The sequence below is a fragment of the Sus scrofa genome, chromosome 2 (assembly GCF_054392235.1).
Source record: "Sus scrofa isolate SSC_HxYL_T2T_F1_AM1 chromosome 2, Sscrofa_HxYL_maternal_Yorkshire_Landrace_v2.0, whole genome shotgun sequence".
Classification (NCBI taxonomy): Eukaryota; Metazoa; Chordata; class Mammalia; order Artiodactyla; family Suidae; genus Sus; species Sus scrofa.
The window spans coordinates 155359331-155376312 of record NC_139384.1 but is presented as its reverse complement, the minus strand read 5'-3'; the positions used below and the strand labels follow the sequence as shown (position 1 = coordinate 155376312).

Here is a 16982-nt window from a genome sequence, read left to right as displayed (position 1 = left end):
ATCATCTCTCAATTCTTGTAACTTTTACCTCATATTCATTTTTTTTAGAACAATTACAAAGGTACCACGAAATGCCCCTTGCCACCGTGGTAACAATTTGACCTGGCTGTTACTTTGTATATCCTAGTTAAAGGGATAGAAGAGACTTAGGTGTGATTCTGCGGATGTTTAATGTAAAATAATGATATTTTTGCAACTTCTGCCCTTTGATTTGCGTCAAACAGGCTTTTTGGAAACAAACCCATTTGACAGACTACACTCTGATATGGACTGAGGCACTAGATGAAAACCTTCTGATTGGGACCGAAGCCAAGACTGTTGGTCCCACGCGTGGCTGTTCTTGGGCGGGGACAGTTCTGGAGGCCACCGTCAGTCATATCAATGTGGCTGCCTAACTGGTCCTTCACTTGCTCAACCGTTAACACGTGTGCTTAAATCTGAGCCCATTTACAATTTAAATGTGTGTGGGTCGCAGTGATCAGGGCACTGTGCTAATTTAAGTATGGTGTTTTAGGGGCAACAAAAGATCTGCTCATGATTTATTCGTCTTAAAATTAACTGTAGATGGTGCACACTTGTGTAGCCTCTCCTCAGGCAAATGAGGAAGTCCCACTTAAAATTAATGTATAAAAATCAAAAGGAACTTTTTTTTTTTCCTGGTACCTACTAGATAATAGGCAAGGATCATCAATGGAAAACAATTGCCTCTGGAATGCACGATTTCATTTCTTTCCACAGGGCAGTCAGAATGTGTTGGGGGGTGCTCTCAGGATCTCCAAAAGCCCCCTCTCTCTTCCTTCTGTCTTGCCCCCTCTCCCCCTCACTCTTGTGCCTGTGCAGACATGTGAGTTGCCACTAACCACTTTCACTTCTGCTGGGGAAATTACAACACGTTCCTTTAGAGGGTAGAGAAAAGGAAAAAACTTACATCTTCTGATACCAAATCATTGGACTTTGGAGAGTCAGTAATCTGTCAAGACCAACAAAACTGTAAAATGCCCACGTGTCTTAGAAGCACTGAGGCATGAATGGGGAAGGAATAAAAAAAAGTTGGGAAAGGGACTAGAAGAAGAAAGAGAAAGAGGTGAAGACAGAAACAAATAGTGCGGCATGAAGATCCACCCTCAGCTGTTCTAGGAATCCTTGCTGAGCGTCAGAAAGTGCTTGGCACGAGGCTTCACTTGTTAGTTTCCACTGGGGTCTGACTCTGGAAATATCTGCTGAATCAGTAGCTCTGAGTTGAACCAGGAAATTCACCCAAATGAGGAGCGTCACAGTATTAATTAGGGTCACTCTGGGGAAAAAAAAAAAATCTGTAGCTGAGAGAAAGAATCCTCTGATGTGCATGTTTCTCTTTTATGAAATTGCCTGCTTCACCAAAGCCAAGAACTCACTGAAGGGCGCTGTTTGTCCATCAAGGGCTGTACAGTTGGCTTCCTCTGGAAAAAAAGGAATCTACGTCACTTCTAGGCTAGATTTCATTCTTCTGCCGTTTGAGAGCGTTAGCCCAGAAAGGGGCCAGCTTCCGTGAGCAGAGCTGCAGAAGCAGGTGCATTTATGACCCACAGATACTAACTCCGATAAGCACTTAATGAATGTCTACGCTGTGCAAGAATGGAGAGAAACAAAGCACAGCTCCTACCCTCCTGGGGCTTTTATCGTAATTTCATCAGGAGAATTTTCTTCTGTGTGGCATCTTCCCTCAAAGGACAAAGAAGTCTTGTCCGAGGCTGCTTCAGTGAAGTGTCTGGGAAGGAAGGTAGGTGGTGTTTTTTTCATGTCCACTCTACAGATGGGTAAAGTGAGTTGGAACGGGAGTCAAGTGACTTGCTAAAGATCACCCAGAGGTCAGAGCTTCGAAAAAAAAAATAATTTTTTTATCGCAGGACGGATACCATGTGCTGAATAGTTTAAACCAAAAAGGAAGAAGATATTCTTATCTAAAAAAGAAATGTGAGTTTCTCAGTTTCATTTATTCAGCGAGTGGGGGCCAGGTACTATTCTAGGCAACGAGGCTATAGCAGCAAACCAAACAAAACTCACATGGTGCTTACTTACGTCTAGATAAGAGAGCCAGACAATGCATCTTTTTAAGATACATAAGGTGTCAGATGAAAACTGCGATGAAGAAAATGAAAACAGAGAGGATGGGAAGTGCTGAGAGGGGGCTGTTTTAGACAGAGTGCGGTGGGGGTTCCCCAAGGAGGTGGCATTTGAGCAGAGGTCTGAATAAAGGGAAGGAGCTCATTATGTGGATACTGGGGAGCCGGGTGAGGGTGGGGGTTGGTGGGTTGTCTTTGGGTAGGGGAACAGCAAGTAGAAAGGACGGTGCTTGGCAAGTTTGAGGAACGGCAAGGCAGGCAGTGTGGCTGACTCTGATGCCAAGTGAAACAAGGAGCTACTGGGGCTTTTAAGCCAAGGACCTGCCATGACCCGGCTTAGTTTTACCAGGATCCCTCTGGCTGGCGTTTGCTCTATAGAAGCCAGAAGACAGTCAGGAAGCTGTTGCCATCCTATAAATCAGAGAGGGTGAAGCCTGGTCGGGGTGGAGCTGGTGTAGGTGTTCTTTTCAGCACAGCATCTCAAGGGGGAGTCTGTGGGATGGGCTGAGGGATGGGAGATGGCGTGTGACAGAAAGAGAGACTTGCAGACCAGAAAACGTAGCTGAGCTGTAAGTCCCTTACAACCTCATATTCCAGGATACCCATCAGGGCCAAAGAAAACACCCTTTTCTTGGACACTTGGCCTTTTGGCCTAGAAAGATGCCTTGCCCCGGTTTCTAGTTGAGAGGCCAGGGCGTGTGAGCGGCCCTCTCTGCTCCCCAGCGTCTTGGCTGTGAATTAGGGACGGTCATGTCTATTCCACCATCCTCAGAAGGAACTCTGGCGTTCAGGCAGCTCAGGCTTAGGGATTATTAGCTATGTCATAGTCACCTTCAGAGTTAACTTTATGAGTCAGCTGAGTTGCCTTTGGGGCATCGTTAATAGATTCCAGGAAGCTCCTCTGCCCAAAAGTCTCCCTCTAGCAGCCTCTCATGTTGAAAGAATTTCACAATTAGCCTGATTCTGCCCCATTCAGGCACCGTGGACCCCAGACGTCCTCCTTTAAAACAGAAACTCTAACGCAAGCTACTGTCAGTTATTTGCCATTTTAGATGAATTTGCATACCACGTCACCTTCCTGCCATGAGAGCTGGCTTCAGCTTGAATGGGAGGAGGGAGAGAATAAATAGGGGGTAGGGGGTGTCACCGTTGGGGAGCTGCTAAGTATACCGCAGGCAGATTGAGGAGCTCCCTTGCCGGGACAGCCTCTGAAAATAAAATGTCTGTGGTGATGTATTATCCAGATTTGCCTCACAACATGGTGTTTCTCTCATCTAATGAAAAATGGAGTCCTATTAGGGCATCTCCTTGAAAGAATGACAGCAGATACTATGGAAGCAAACTGCTCCAGAAGGATGCTGAATTTGTAGAGAATCACATGCCTTCACAGACACTTTGGCTTGCTTTGCTTAAACAAACTCGCCCCAAGCATTGCACACCTCTCTAATTCTGAGTGTTCCCTGCTTTACGTCAGCTTTTTAAAGAGTCTTTTCCCTCTAAATACTTCTTGAAGTGCCATGGGGTACTGACATGTAGTCAGAAATAATTGAGTGGGGTGTCCCCACCATGGCAGGAATCCATGGAGCTGGGCTTGGGTGCTTCCACAAAGGTGCCGCTTAGGACCAGAAGTCTGTCCCCATTGCCCTGGCTGTCACCATGACCACTGCCTCAAATCCTGCTGGTGAATTCGGAATACCTGCCAGTGCCCTAAACTGGAAGCCCTTGTCACCTTCCTGCTCAGCAAAGAGAGAACACGCAGGGTGACATTCAGCCTGAAGTTCCCCAGCAGATTTGCTCTACTTCGTGGGGCTTCCTTGGCTCCCTTGGAGGTTCAGGGAGCCAAGCAAGACACCTGTTTACCCACTCTTGACAGTTCTTCCCATGCTCTGTGTCTCCACCTTTGAAACTCTGCTGCTGCCTCCTCTGCAGCTACGACCACCTCCTCAAGGAGGGGCATCTCTGTGTCCAAGCCAAGGTCACCAGGATTCAAAGGCAGAAAATGCCACTGCTGTGGCACACCCACTCAGGGACCCCACCTCAGAGTTACTGGAGTCCCAGTATCTTCCTACCACTGTAGGGGCACCATTCTTCCAAGTCACATCCACTGCGCCTTTCTCCAAGGCTGCAAATGTCCCCCTGGGCACCTGGGTCAGGACAAGTTCTGGGATCCACTGAGAGACCACCTGTAACCCCCACTCTCCACAAATGTCAACCTTTACTCCTGGGACTGCAGTGCCACTTTCCCTCTTCCCTGAAGACACCCACCTCTCTACCATCCACCCTCCACCAGGGAGCAGGCTCATTGTGCAGGCTCCGGTTTGCAGTGCATGGATAGCCAGGGTTCCGGTCTTTGCTCTGGAGGTTCCTAAGCCCTCCTGTTGAAAATCAGTAGAGACAAATGAGTGCATTGGGAAAGGGAGTGCTCTACCTTCCTCCCTCAAGCTCCAGAACCACTGTTTACACCCAGTCAGTCCTGGACTCTCTTGATCTAAGCCACATCTGAACCTCTTCCCTTTTCTGCCCTGAAGAGACAAGAAACAGTACCTCCCATGAAGCTCCAAAGACTAAAACCTCATCTCTCCTCCCCACATCTCTGCTCAAGCAACATTGTAAATGGTTGAATTCACATATTTAGCTGATACCAGCGGTGAACTGGGAGTTCCTAAATGAAAATCAGAATTATTTACAAGTTCAAAATGGGGAGGTGTTTTTAGTGGTTGCATGTAAATGCTCAACACTCCCAAACAGGGTAGGACCTTGCTGAGGAGACAGGCTGTGAAACATGGGCTACCAACATCTTTCCTCAAGATAACATGCATTGTGAAACGTTTCTCCTTCTAGAAGTAATACTTATTGGAGGAAGTAGAAAAGTACGGGAAGATATATTAAAGGAAATAATCAACGGTCTACCATCCACTTCTGAAAGGGAACCGTGGGTGATAGTTTAATCCACTTCCTGTGAAGTTATGTAACATAAACTCATTTCATTTTAGAAAACATAATCTAATATAAAGGCGTGAAATACATAAAGGTATATTTTAAAAAGATAGTAGTATTGTCTGTGTTTTGTATACACACAACCTACACAAACTCATATATAAATAAGTATGTATTTTCAGTAAGTATAATATAATAAGTGCACACACACTTATTATTTTATTGTGAGCATTTACTCAGGCGATTAGGAAATGATGATTTTGCATAGCAGCATTCCATCTTGTGGGTGCAACAGAATTGATTGAACAGTCTTCCCATTGGTTGATATGAGGTCACTTTCCAGTTTGTTATTAGCACACAGTGCCTCCTCTCTTATCCCTAGGGAGGTAGGGCATATTCTTAGGAGCATAACTTCTTTCTCAAGGGATATGTATTTGGCATTTGGGGGTATGAGGCCATGCAGACAGCCGGTGGTCCTGTGGTACCTGGGTTCTAGGCGTGTGGTGGGGCTAGAGAGCAGGTGGCTGCTCATAGGTCAACTTTTGCTTCTCTTTCTGATGGCGGGGGGGGGGAATCCAGACACCCAGTTCCTAATGTTCCTCTCAGTTGAAGTGGATGCATAACCTGGTCACATCATGTACCTTTCCCGCTTCAGTTTCCTTATCTGGAAAACTAGAACAATCTCATCTTTTTGTAAACTGTAAACTACTATACAAGGATGCGGTATTAGTTTAAGCAGACGACGTGCTAATAGAGCTACAGCAAATTCATTGGTGCTCCGCCTCAGAAAGCTGGTTTTGCTGTCTCGATCCACCGTTCATCACTAATTATTATGCAACTTAGACAAGTTACTTAACTTCTCTTTTCCTCCACTTCCTCTTCTGTAAAATGGACAGCAAAAGCACTTACCTCATAGGTAAGGATTAGGTTAGGTCATGCACTTGAAGCATATCATATACATTGGTTACTACTATTATTATTATTATTATTGTTATTCCTTATTATTAGGCAGTGAATTTAGACAGCGTGAAACTGGAAGGTCATTGACCTCCTGTTGAATGTTCTTGAAGCACTGGTGGTGGGAGGATGGCTACGTCAGGTAGTTACAAATGTTATCAAGATACCAGAGTCACTTTCTTCAAAATGCCAGTCAAGTGAGTAAAGTCAGTGTTTTTCAAAATGTGCGCCAGAGGTTATCAGCTGTGCAGTGAGTCCCAGGGACCTAGTGGGGGCCATGTGCTAATCATGTCCCAGGTCCCCTGCAGTCAGCTGTTACTGTGTGATCTTGTGCGCTGTGTAGTCTCCATCTCAACCACCCACCTCTGCCACTGCTGCACAAAAGCCACCGTAGGCAATATGCAAACAAACGCATGTGCTGTTCCCCAGTACAACCTTACAGAAACTTGCTGTCCTTTGCCAGCCCCTGGATTAGAGCTTGGCAAGCAAGGAAGAGTTGGGTCACATTGTCAGAAGGGCAGAAATTGCTGGATAGGAAGGACCCTGTGGACCTTAGCGTGAAGTCTGCTTTTCACCTGAAGAGCAGGAGGAAAGTCTTTCAGAGGGCTTTGCAAAGGGTATGACCTGGTGTATGTAAACCCAGCCCTCATTCAACCAGTATTTCAGCTTTTTAGCACCATGTGAACCCCTGGTCCCACTTTATTCCTTCCTCTGTGGCATCTCCTCCTGAGGAAATTCAAAGCAAGCTTCTACCTAAGAGAGTATCTTCAGCAGCCAGATGCCGAGGCACCTCTTGAAGCCCCACTGATAACCTCAGCCTTAGTGCTAATCTGCAGGCAGAGTTGGAACCCCAGATCTCAGTCCACACCCCTCTCCTCCTGTCAGATTTACACTAAATTCAAGAGATTAACATAGTAAGTCAGAAGCCCAGCTTAGCAACTCTCAGTGAAAAACAATCGCCCCACTGACACGCCTGCGCTGCAAGAACACAACAGGAGCCAGCATCGTCATGGTTGGCATTTGTTAACAGCGTGCTGAGCAGAGCGCGAGGCCCTTAACGTGATAACCTCGTGTAATCCTCACCACACGCCTATCAGGTAGGAACTGTGGTTAAACCCCCTTACGGAGAAAGTCAGAGAGTAAGTTGTGAGATGACAGATCTGGTGAGTGGTATTGCTGGGCACTGAATCATGTGGTATAAATCAGAGCCTGGGCTCTTGGCTGCTGCAGCTCGGTGTCCTACAGAAGGCAGATGTGCTCTGAAGGCTGGGGGTGGACGCTGAATCCATGAGGGGAAGAAAGGCAGGAACTCCAATTTTAAGGTGCACCCGATTCACCGAAGAGTGATAATGCCAGCCGGTCCTCAGCTCAGCAAGTCCTTTGGTCACCACCCTCTGCCCACCTCCACACTGACCATGGCCTCCTACCCTGGGGACAGGAATCCCCACATCCTGTTCTCTCCTGGATGGAGCCTGAGAAAGCACGGCTGAGTTTTGTTTTGCCAACTTCTTTTTCCTTCTGTATCTAGCCTTCGCGGCCGTTCTGCCCCTTTAGATGACTTTGCATCTATTTTATGTGAATTTCATAGTCAAACTATGAGAGTAATTCGTTCCACCCCACCCCGCCATCAGGGCCGTCCCCAAGGTGGATTAGTCATCGCCACCTAGTAAGATGCAGAGGGCTTATTTATATCCTCACTGTTGAAGAAGGAGGAGGGGGAGGGAGAGGGGATGAGGAAATAAAAGAAAGAAAAACGGAAAGGAAAGAAGGGAGGAAGACGGGAAGAAAGGGGGGAGAGAGAAGCCATATCCGGCATGGACTGGTCAGTAAGAACACAGTGTGTCCCACTAAATAATGAAAAGCCAACACTGCAGACCAAGGCTCTTCCTCGAGGGTAAGAAATACGACACTTGGCAAGGTGTGCTCCAGAGCTCACCGAGGTGAGCGTCTTAACGCCTGATCTCCTGCAGAGAACGCAGAAATGAAGGGAAAGACCTGCTCTGGTAACGAGACAGGGCCCGTGTGAGGTATGCATTCCATCCCCACAAACAAGTCAAATCCTACACTCGCTAGCATGGATGCTCCACCCACCCAACAAGCGAGGTAGTGGTGGTGGGTCTTCACCGGGAAAGGCAGGAATACACGGGAGCTCCACAGGTAGCCCCAGATCACAGCTGCTGAGGGCACCGCAAGAGCCTGTCCATCTCTCAAAATGACGAACTTGTTCCTTGGAGGCAGGATTTGACCCACGAATTAGCGTACCCTAACGTTTTAACAAGCCTTGTTTTTTCCAAGTGCTGCTCCAATGAGCAGGTGAGTTTTCATGTGGGAGTTTAAAATTAGCCAGAGTCGTAACAGTCAAGTCCTTTCCACTTAGCTCTCCCTTGATCCCTAACTGCTCTTGATCGTAATCTACGTGAACTTTGACTTCTCACCTAAACTGCAGCACGTGTGTTTTTACAGAACAAATATTAATGGGATAACTCCTGTGCTTTATTATTTTAGCTGATTTGTATCCATGTATCAACATTCCAAAGACAATAGGAAGCATATGTTGTTGGCTTTTAGTAATTTTTTCTCTTTTGTTATTACACGTGACATAAACATCACATAACAAACTTCACCACTTTAAAATATACAATTCAGGAGTTCCCGTCGTGGCGCAGTGGTTAACGAATCCAACTAGGAACCATGAGGTTTCGGGTTCGGTCCCTGGCCTCGCTCAGTGGGTTAAGGATCCAGCGTTGCCGTGAGCTGTGGTGTAGGTCGCAGATGCGGCTCAGATCCCTCGTTGCTGTGGCTCTGGCGTAGGCCCATGGCTACAGATCCAATTAGACCCCTAGCCTGGGAACCTCCATATGCTGGGAGAGCAGCCCTAGAAAAGGCAAAAAGACAAAAATAAATAAATAAATAAATAAAATATACAATTCAATGGGTTTTAGTATATGCTTAATTTTGTACAGCCATCCTCACTATCTAATTTCAGAGCACTTCCATCACTCCAACAGTAAAAACCTGTTCCTATTAGCAGTCATCCCCAACCCCTTCTCCCCAACACACCCCTCCCAGCCCCCACCCACCAGGCAAGCACCAATCAACTTTCTATCTCTATGACTTGCCTGTTCTGAACATTTAGGATAAATGGAGTCATGGAATATGTGATGTTTTGCGTCTGTCTTCTTTCACTTAACATAATGTGTTGTTGTGGTACCAGTCAGTATTATATTCCTTTTTATGCTGATTAAAATTCTCCTGTAAGGATATACCACATTTTGTTTATCTGTTCATCAGTTGATGGACGTTTAGGCTGGCAGCTACAGCTTTGATTCAACCCCTACCTGGGAACCTCCATCTGCTGCTGCAGGTGCAGCCCTAAAAAAAGAGAAAAAAAAAAAAAAAGAAGAAGAAAGAAGGCACTGTGACCCATGGTTGGCCTGCACAACTTTGAAAAATGTTTATGGCCTAGATCGGATTGCTTTGATCTCCATCCTGACTCTGAATGCCAGAGTCACTTCTTCTTTCGAGCCTTTCCTCAATCCCTTCTCCTTTCTAAGAAAACCAATGAATTCTTCGTTCATACACTGTTTATATATCAGAGCACCTGAAGCACTTTATTGTATTTATTTATTTGTATATCTAGCTCCTCCATGAGACTACAATTTCATAAAGGACTAGAATTATTTCCAGTTTGTCTCTGGACCCCCAAAGTTATGTCCTGAGTACATGGCCAGTGTGTGTTTAAGGAGAGAAGACAACAGGGAAAGAAGGGAGGCTACTTGAGAAGATAAAAATGGAAGTGAAAACAACAGAGAAAAAGAAAAGAAAGCTGACACTTACTAAATGTTTATAATGCCCCAGGTATTGTTTTAAGAGGAATTAGCTCATGTATTCTCACAGCAACTCTCTGAGATAAGAAGCCTTATAATATCTACTCTGCAGATGAGAACATGAGCCCACAGAGTGCAACGACTGCCCAAAGTCATACGACGAGCAAGTAGCCTAGGTAGTCTGGCTCCTTGGTCATGTTCTTAAATACTATGCCATAATGCCTCTCAAATAAAGACTAAAATAAAGATGCTTCGGCTCTGCCCTAAGAGATTGGTTCCGTGGGTTTGAGGCGGTGCCCAGATATCTGGGAAAAATTCCCAGATGATTCGGTGGAGAGCTCAGTTGGAAACCCGTGTTGTAAGGAATGGCCAAATAAAACACTCTTGGAGGGTCAAAGCTGGGAGGGTTTTTTTGAGATGTCACACTTGGGAGGGAAAGCCAGGAAAAGTAAGAGAAAACTGGGTACTAGCAAAGATGAAGGGGAAAGAAAAAGCCAGTTCTGGGTCGTCTAACCAAGAAGTAGAAGAGACCAAGCAATGAACACGCGTCACCCACTCCCTACCTTGGCACCCAGCTGGCCCTGGCTGTGAATGTGTGGCATATCCTGCAGTGACATGTACTTTCTCCCAAGTTCTTATCATACCTAAAATCATAGGATTTCAGAGCATCCTATGAGCAAATGAATGAGCCATATGGACAAATAAGGACATATAAAAACAAATAGTAAGAGGAAGAGCTAACATTCTTTACTGCTCACCCTGTGCCAGGCTACGCTCTAGAGGCTTTGTATGTAAGAACTCCATTCTCACAGCACTCCTATGAGGCTGGTGTGTTGTCTTCTCTCATTTCACAGGTGAGGACTCTGTGGCACACAGAGGTGACAGAGCTTGTCAAGGTCTTGTAGTAACGAATGGCAGAATCAAATTCAAACCCAGGCAGTTGTGTGCCAGGGCTCACACTCTTAGGCTTCTGGAGGATAAAAAGAAGGAAGGAGGGGAGTTTCTGTTGTGGCTCAGCGGTTAATGAACCCAACTAGTATCCAAGAGGATGCAGGTTCGGTCCCTGGTCTCGCTCAGTGGGTTAAGGATCTGGTGTTGCCCTGAGCTGTGGGGTCAGTCAGAGACACGGCTTAGATCCCCGGTTGCTGTGGTTGTGGTGTAAGTTGGCAGCTGCAGCTCAGATTCGACCCCTAGCCTGGTAAACTTCATATGCTGTGGGTGGGGCCCTAAAAAAAAAAGAAGGAAAGAGGATGAAACCATTCACAGCATGGTTTAGAAAAGCTACTTGGAGCAAATTCTCCTTTGAGAAAAATGAACACACACAGCTTTCTAAGGCCCCCTGCTTCCGGCCCAGCTGTGTCAGGAAGATCATGAGGGCCCAAGGGGCACTTGCCTCCCTCCCTCCAAAGACTACAGGAGCTACTATGGGTGGCTGGTCCCTTGGAACCCTGTGGCAGTGGAGACAAGCCAAGACTGTTCCAAATCTCCAAGACTCCCACGTTGGGGCTAATTGCGTCTCTTTTTGGTAAATTTCATTAAAACAACGATCCAGGAAAAGAAGGTATTTGTTCTGAGTTATCCAGCTAGGGGAAAATAATTTTTTAAATTACCATTATTTGGGTAGAAGAAAAGTTTCAATGGTGCTACCGGGGGCTCTGAAGAACTTGGGTTTCCGGAGACGTTAACATGTGTAAAAGGTCTGGAGGATATGCTTTTGCAGCTGAACGGAGGATCTTTAGAAACATCACTTTGCTGTGTTTCCTGATGGGGCCTGAGAGCAAGCAGTGCGTGGGGAACCTCCAGGTCGTGACCGCCCAGCCTCACACGGTTGACACTTTAGGCTGGATAATTCTTCGCGGTGGAGCCTGTCCTGTGCATTGTGGGGTATTTAGCAGCTTCTCTGGCCTCGACCCGCCAGGAGCCAGGGAGAGTCCCCCTTCCAGCTGTGATAACCAGGCATTGCCACATGTCCCCTGGGCAAAGATGACAGCCGACAACTGCTGATCTAGGGAAAACCATGTCAGTTCATGGCTCCTTGATGATGTCTTCAAGGCATTGCCTGAAATGTGTGCTTCTTAATTAACAGTGCTTCAAATACGTGGGTGTTACCCCTAAAAACATTTATAAACACAATATATCAGCGACTGGGGTATGACTGTGTTTGAGTCCTTGGAAGCACTGGAGCCCTTACATTCCTGGTGTTAGTGAGTTGGTGATACAATGGCTCGTGTTGCTATTAACTATGACTATCTCTGTTATTAGTGTCAAGCTCTGTGCTGAAATTAGCACAAAGAATCTCCCTGAATCCTCACAACCGCCCCGAGAGGGAATTCGATGCTTATGCCTATTTAATAGATTGGGAAAACTGAGGTGACCAGGTCAGGATCACACAGCTAAATGCGTTCTTTCTCGTTCTGCCCAAGTCCAAGCCAGTTTCTCCCTCTCAGCATGAGCTTTATCTCCTCCTGGAGGCTCGGATTGTATCTATAACTGACCCTCCTTGACACCAGCTCATCCTTTCAGTGTCAGCCTGGCTCCCCCAGAATGCTCCCTGACCCCTGACCTTACCCTCGGACCTCCTTAAGCTCCTGCCACTCCCTGTACACAGCGTGCTTGTTGGATGTGCTGTGACCGCACCATCTGTTTGGGCTTCTGACTCTTCACTGGGAGAGTCTGAGGGTCAGAGGCTTGTCTTATTTATCTGCATCCTCCGTGCCTCACCTATAGGCCCCACCCTAGGAGCCCAGTTCACATGGACTGTCGAGTAAAAGCTTTGTAGCTGGAGTTAAGGAGAAGGACAGAGTTACTTCTGTGTGGGTTGAAACAGATGAGGCGTGAAAGGCCAGGGATCTGAGAAGACAAAGACCATTGAAAACAGAGCAAGAAACTTACCCAAGAGCATGTAACTGGGGGTGGGGGGATGAAAAGAAGGGAGCCCTACAGCCAAAGCCAAGCGGCAGTCCCCTGTCCCCCTGCTCAGAGCTTTGTCCACCGTGTTATAGAAACGTCGATAGTGAGGCGCAGGGGTTTTGATGACACCGATGTAGGTAAACAAACGAATTTGTAGGTTGACACGCGGCCAGCCATAAATTCATAAAAGGTAAATATTGACACTGGAAGATTATATATCACTATGTTTACTGTGTAGAGGACTCGGCTAGGAGTTAGGAAAGCGTGCATGTTCATTTTAGTTCCTTGGAAAAGCAGTGAGACTCCAATCAAATCATTCCATTTCTCCGTGCTTTTATTTCTTTTGGCGGTGGAATTCTGCTGGTTAAAGAGCATGTGATCGACTTCTCTGCTTTTAAATGTCTCTTTCTGTGAGCATGCTCAGCTGGAGGTGGAAAAATCGGCAGTCCTCTTGGGTTTCATAAGGATAAAATCCCACTGCGGTCTGTAACTTGTATGCTTATAGAATTACAGAACCCCAAAGCTTTGAGGTGACTGATAAATCACCTCGTGCAAATTTCCTGCTGGTGCCTGAATTTCTTTTACAGAATCCCCAGCAGGTGCTCGAGGAGTCTTATTCCACAATCCATGATGTAAGGAGAACGCTGGTTCAGTCTGAAGGAAACTAGTGTAGCCCATGCCTCTGTGGGGGTGTGGGTGTGTGGGTGTGTGTGTGTGTATGTTCTTTCTGATGGGTGTACGGCTGCATGTTCGCCTCACTTTCTGCCGGGGTTATGACTTAGTGGTTTCTTACACTGTCAGTCATGAGTACAGGGCTTAATGACGACATCACGTAACATAACCGCACTTATGAAATGTCAGAGACTCTTCTAAATCCTTTACATAGGACAGCTTGTTTAATTTGTGTGAGAACCTTTTGAAGCAAATGCTATTATTGTTTTTTTCAGATAAGAAACCAAGATTCAGAGAGGTTAACTAACTTGCCTAAAGACACATCCCTCCTAAGAGGTAGAGTCTCCCGTTTACTTCAAACAGCGCTGGAGCTATTAATAACCCAATCAGTGTTTACTGAATCCAGCTAATGCTATTCCCATTTGCCACCAGGCCCTACTCCCCTGCTACAGATGAAAGGGTAAAGCTTACATATGCAAAACAGTGCCAACATTGGTATAAGTTTTGGAGATTTAATTCAACTGAGGGATTGGTTTTTTCATATTATTGGAGGTTTTCCTTCAACTATCAAGTTTGAGTTTCAAAAACACGAATATCATAAAATATAAAAATATTTTAATATATACTTCACTAGGTCATATTTACAGATATTGTATTAAGTTAATGTATTGTCAAGTCTGCTATAAACAAAATAAACACAAAATATAAGACTGGATCAGGAGTTCCCGTCGTGGCTCAGTGGTTAACGAATCTGACTGGGAACCATGAGGTTGCAGGTTTGATCCCCGGCCTCGCTCAGTGGGTTAAGGACCTGGCTTTGCCGTGAGCTGTGGTGTAGGTTGCAGACACGGCTCAGATCCCTTGTTGCTGTGGTGGTGGCAAGGGGGCAACAGCTCCAATTAGACCCCTAGTGGCTGTAGAAAAAGACAAAAAAAAAAAAAAAAAAAGAGAGAGAGAGAGAAAATAAATACATAAATAAAATACTGGATCAATATGGAAGGTAGAGTAATAATTTAGGCTTTCCTAAAGAGAAACTCGATAAGATATTTCTTTTGGAAGATTACCAGGCTTTATATTTTCCTTTAAAGCACAACCTAAAATCAAGAACTCATTTCTATATTCATTTAAAAACTGGAAATCTGAGGCAGATGTAGCCAGCGTGAGTGAATTAACTAAAGGCTGATGTTCTCCCTTACGGACATGTATTTTATATAAAGGAGTTTGACCGTCTCACCTAGTTAATCATTAACGGGAGGAAACTCTAGCCAACTCACGAAGCAGGTAAAGTTTATTTTTAGGTGTTCAGCTGGCTTCTCTCTCCAGCTTCTGCTTCTCCTTGGGGGTCACCCTGGATGCCTAGTAACCTCAGCCTGCCTCTCTCTTCCAGAAGGAGCAGTGTCCTGTGGTTTAGACCTTTCTTCTTATGTCAGGACCCTTTCAGATGCAAGAGTTAAAGCACTAATGCCGCTTGGCTGGAGGAAAAGAAAAAGAATTTGTCCAGTCGGAGGATCTAGACATGCAGATGATATATTTGGGCATCTCTCTAGATCCAGATCCTTCTTTCTATAAAGGTTCTAAGTGGTAGAACACAGCTGTTCCAAGCTGGCATTTTGCCAGTCTAGCTACTCCTGCTGAAAAAGGGGCAAATATCTGAATATTCCCTGAAGGCCTAGATTGAAAGCTCATTGGTACCTGCCGTGTACCCACACCCATTTCGGAACTAAGGCTGAGCCTGCCCCATCTCTAGAGTTGGGATGGGGTTAATCCCTCCATAAATAGATGGAAGAGTTGGGAAGAGGATAGTTTTCCAAAGGGAAATTGAGGCTCCAGTACCACCTGTGTGGCTGGCACCAACAATATCTGCCCCCATCTGGGCATCAAAGAAGACATACCAGATACTCTCATAGGATGGAGATGGATCAGCACAAGCACTGATCCCTTGCCAGTACTCTTCCCAGTTCATATGCAAACCAATCCTCTTGAATTCATAATACAGTTAATGTAAGAATGGAGTCAGTCAAACTGGATCCATAAGCGAGACATGAGGGCTCTTCAGGTAGCCTGTTCTACATGGCCATCCGTGACTCCTGCTCTAATGGAATTTTTCGAGAATGCCTCGAGGAAGATGTAAGGAGAAAATGAGTTGGTAATGGACAAGCAGTTTTTTAAATAAGCCCACTAATGGGGCACATTGGGTGCTTACCGACTGGTATGAATTCCATTCGCCTGAGCAATTCTAGTTCTATACTACAGAAATAGAATTGTTCCTTTTCACACTGGTGTATCAAGATGTAGGTACAAAGATGTTCATTGCAGTGTGGCTTGCAAGTGTGAAAAATTGGAAACAACTTAAATATTCACCAATAAGGGGAAGGTTAAATAAATTATGATATAGCCAAATAATAGAAAACTGTGCTGGTATTACCTGAACATATTGACACAGAAAGATGTCCAAAAACATTTAACAAATAAAGTTGAAAAAAAATGTGTAGTAAAATCCCACTTTTTAAAGAAACAAGATGCGTGTGCATGCATAGACAGAAAGGGTCTGGAAGAATGCACACAACTTGTTAAAATTGTTCCTCCCACAAAATAGGATCAAGTGAAGGAGACTTTTTACTTTTTAAAATATGCATTTCTGCCTTCTGTATGTTTGGATTTTTACAAATGAGTATGTATTTTAGCTTATATTATTTTAAAGTGTTTTTAAAGATGGAAGTAATATCTAAAATCATGTATCATTCTTTTAATGCCTTCCACCCAAAAACAGTCCTTTTTCTTGGGCTCCCCCAGTCTTCCCTCTGGAAAATCTTTCCCCACTGCTCACATTTGCAACTCACACCCTCACTTCTCACTGCACTCCTTTTGTCCTAAAGAGTGACCCAGCCAAGACTTAAAGCCTTATTAGGCATTATTTCTAATAAAAAAGACCGGCTTGTAAGGCATATGTGGAATGTGGTAACAGAATAGCCACTTGATAACCTTTTGCTTCTTTTTTTACCCCCCTCACAATTTATGCCCTCACTAATGCCAGAGAGGACTCAACCTCTTTGTAATAAAATTAAATTTAGATAGATGGATAGGTAGGTAGGTAGAAAGATAGATAGATGATAGATAGACAGACAGATAGATGTGGAATAAAATTGAGCAATCTGAAACAGTTCAAGGGGGCTCTTCTGGGCGTATGAACAGAAACACATGTGGTGAAATCATAGAGAGATAAAATAGGAAATGAATATCAGGACCAAGGAAAGAGGAATAAAAATATGCTGGACATCATTCAATAACTATTTGCTGATGGTAATTATAGGGATGGAAAACCCATCAGGCCTATGGAGCTAAAATTAATCAGCAAGTATTCATGGAGTGCCTCCTGCTTCTATTACTGGTTCTGGCTTCCTGCCTGCCCAGTGCCCGGTCTGGAGATGTCTGTGTGACAGTCAGCTTGTCAAGACCGAAGGAGCAAAATAAGCAGACAGAGGCTCGTAGTAACTTCTATACCCCATCGTGGTCACTGGAGTCACTGGCCAGCATGACAAGTTTCTTTTGGGAAAGACTATGAATCAGTCTAAAAGTT

The 16982-nt window shown here is 45.1% G+C and overlaps 1 protein-coding gene across 2 annotated transcripts in view; it reads left to right on the top strand.

The window, feature by feature from the left end:
* The window catches only part of NR3C1 (nuclear receptor subfamily 3 group C member 1), a 246016-nt gene that overhangs the window by 110821 nt on the left and 118213 nt on the right, over window positions 1-16982 (top strand). The window contains exon 2 of one of the 2 annotated variants that reach the window (XM_005652957.4): window positions 739-1759. The gene's annotated coding sequence lies outside the window, so the exon portion shown is untranslated. Of the gene's footprint in view, window positions 1-738; window positions 1760-16982 lie in introns of those variants that run through there. The other variant, XM_005652955.4, reaches the window with a different exon arrangement.